Here is a 2,922-nt window from a genome sequence, read left to right as displayed (position 1 = left end):
CTGGCCCCAGCCCTGGCCCATGCTGGAGCCAAAGCCACTTCTACTGCCTAGCCCAGCTGGGTGCTCTATGCCCCTGATGGAGACAGAGCCAGATTAGCTGCAAAGGTAAGGGGTGGGGGTCAGGCACCAGAGGGGGACAAGAGGCAAGGGCCAGAAGACACTGGGGGAAGCAGGCAGGCAGCAGGGGGGCCAGCACTGGGGGGAAGGAGGGGTAAGGGGAATAAGGCTGCCTGCCTCCCAGCTACTATGTTCCTTGCCACTACTTTCCCTGTGGTAGGGGGAGAGGAATGAATTTAAAAGAACTCTTCAATAACTAGATTATAAATTTGTTCTAAAATTTTCCATGTCTAGAAACAAATAATGTGGTGGTTGTCTTAAGTTTGTGGTCATCTTGGATTCATGTAAACATAATATAAATTAAAAATGAATTAAAAAAAACAAATAGATTAACCTTTAAAAGGGAACGAAGAATCCTTTTCTTAATTAAGAAATTAAAGTCAAAAACATAGCTTCTAGGAAATCAAACAAATCAAAGAAATCAAAATAATTTTAAATTTGAGATGAGCCAAGGCAGATGTCGAAAGAGAGAGAGAAAGAGAGACACCTTCCATAATACAGGACTGGTCAGATACTTGACCTCTGGCATGTAAAGCAAGGTAATACCTTAGCGTATAAATACCCAACAAGATAGATCTGGAGCATAACCAACACATACTTCCTTCAAGGTTTAAAAAACAGGGCAAACTTAACTAAAAGTCAATCCACCACTTTAAAGACAGGCAGTGTGAAGCCTGAGGGCAGGAACTGTAGTATGAAAAGCTATTGGATCTTTACTGCAAGCCTACTGCTACACTGTGCATTAGCTAACAGTAGATGTAGCAGACTATATTTAGTAGCAGTTAATGCCTGTGAAGTTCTCCAAACAACAACCTATATAAAAGTTTCCTTTCTTAATGTGCTCCTTTCAGCTGGTAAGCCTCCTGAGATTTCATATGCTACCTGACCTCCAAAGAATACATTCTAGAACCAGAAATAGAAAAAACTCTTATATGAAAGTCCCCATAAAGCAGCATTCCCTCCACACCTAACAAAAGCCCTTTTCTCCCTAACATCAGGTGGTCAGTTTCTTTGTTTTTAGAAGACACTGTCAGCAGCTTCAAATGCCCTTACCGTCTCAGGGATGAAGGAAGGGGCATCCTGCCAACACAAGCTTCACAAATCTGATTCCAGTACCTAGACAGAAATAGCTGGGAGGAAGCAGGCTGCTACTTCTCCTACAAAGGGGTCGTGTTCATTGTTCCTTTAGTTTGTGTCTTTTCAATAAAATCCTTAAGGGAGAATGGTACCATTCTATAAGACCCAAACAATCTATTCCAGCTGGGAAGCACTGCCAAGAGAATTAAAATAAACCAGCTCTACATGGTTATGAACCCATGTGTTACATGGTTACGAGCTCGTGTCTGCTACTTTTTCAAAATCTAAACAGCGTGGGCATCTATACATGAGCAGAGAGGCTGCTCCGACATGCTGCAATTACAGTGCATCAGACCAGGCTTGATTAATCGCATCTGCTGGGGCATAATAATTACCGCACTCCAGCCTAAGGAGGGAGGGCTGTGACTGAGCCCTTCCTTCTCAGTCTCCCAGTGGTGGCTGGTGGGTCAGACAGGGTCAATTAGCTCAATTAGCAGACTCTAGCATCACATGTATCAGCATCCCCATGCTTAAAAATGGAAAGGGGCACAAAATGCTCCGGATGCTTTAAATTAGAGCAATTCTCTAATTAGAGCACCCTCACCACCACTCTCAGAGCACGTGCATAAATACCCCAAGTCTCCTCTAGAACGGAAGCAAGATATTACCATCATGTAAGTCTTACCTTTATGTGCTATTTCTGTCCTTGTCACATGGGAAAATGGCATTAAAAGTGATAAAGCAACTGAGCCAACATCATCCAGCAGGACACTAACAAAACTGGGAATGGAACTTGATTCCAAGTCTAATGCTGTATCCACTGGAACACACTGCTTCTTTATACTGACAAATAAGACAGCCTCCATACCAGGGGTGGGCAATAATTTAGGCTGGAGGGACATTTAAAGAGTTTTGGTAAGCTGTTGAGAGCTGAGGGAGGGACAACTGATCCTATCCAGCCTGCCAGCTGCCCCTGGGAGCCTGAAGAGGGAGAGCTGTGCCCCACAGTGCTCCATTCTGCCAAACCTAGGGCCACACTGGGCAAGGCAAACTCCTCCACCCCACCCTGCATCCATGCCCCACCTCCCAGCTTCCTGTTGATGTTGTGCAGTCATGGCCGTGCAGTCACCAGACCCACACAGAACGAGGTGTGATGCAGCACATGGAGTAGCCATTCCGCCTATATGCCCACCACAGTGAGCCACTGCACCACATCAGGGAAGTTGGGAGACTGCCCCGGGCTGACACCCCCGTCACAGCCAGCATGGACAAGTGACATTGGAGTGGCAACGGCTCATTGTAGCAGGCAAAAGGGACAACTTGACATGTTGCATCATGCCTCATCCAGTGTAGGTCCAGCTGTCAGCAGCTACAGCACCAGGACTTCACTGCTGCAGCACTAACTGGAAGCCAGGGGGTTGGATGCAGGGGAACAGTAGGGATGGGGGTGAAGAAATCTGTGCTGTGTGGCCTGGTGAGGCCCCGGCTATAGTGGAGTAGAGTGGCACAGGTCACAGCCCCCCCTCCTCAGGCCCCCAGCAGTGGCTCACAGGTCAGACAGGGTCAATTAGCTGACCAAATATAGCCTACCAGCCATATTTTGCCCACCCCTGCCCTATACAGAGGAGCATTAAAAAAAAAAAAAAAAAAAAAAAAAATCAATCAAGAGAAAAACTTTACTCCTATGTTTGAGAATAAGGTCACTGACATCCATACACCAAACTAACT

The 2,922-nt window shown here is 46.1% G+C and overlaps 1 protein-coding gene across 1 annotated transcript in view; it reads right to left on the bottom strand.

Moving 5' to 3' along the window:
• The window catches only part of RDX (radixin), a 58,058-nt gene that overhangs the window by 54,089 nt on the left and 1,047 nt on the right, over positions 1 to 2,922 (bottom strand). The gene's annotated exons all lie outside the window — the stretch shown is intronic.

This window comes from Crocodylus porosus, unplaced genomic scaffold, assembly GCF_001723895.1.
Source record: "Crocodylus porosus isolate Cpor-Errol unplaced genomic scaffold, CroPor_comp1, whole genome shotgun sequence".
NCBI classification, from domain to species: Eukaryota; Metazoa; Chordata; order Crocodylia; family Crocodylidae; genus Crocodylus; species Crocodylus porosus.
This window is presented reverse-complemented; position numbering and strand designations above follow the sequence as displayed.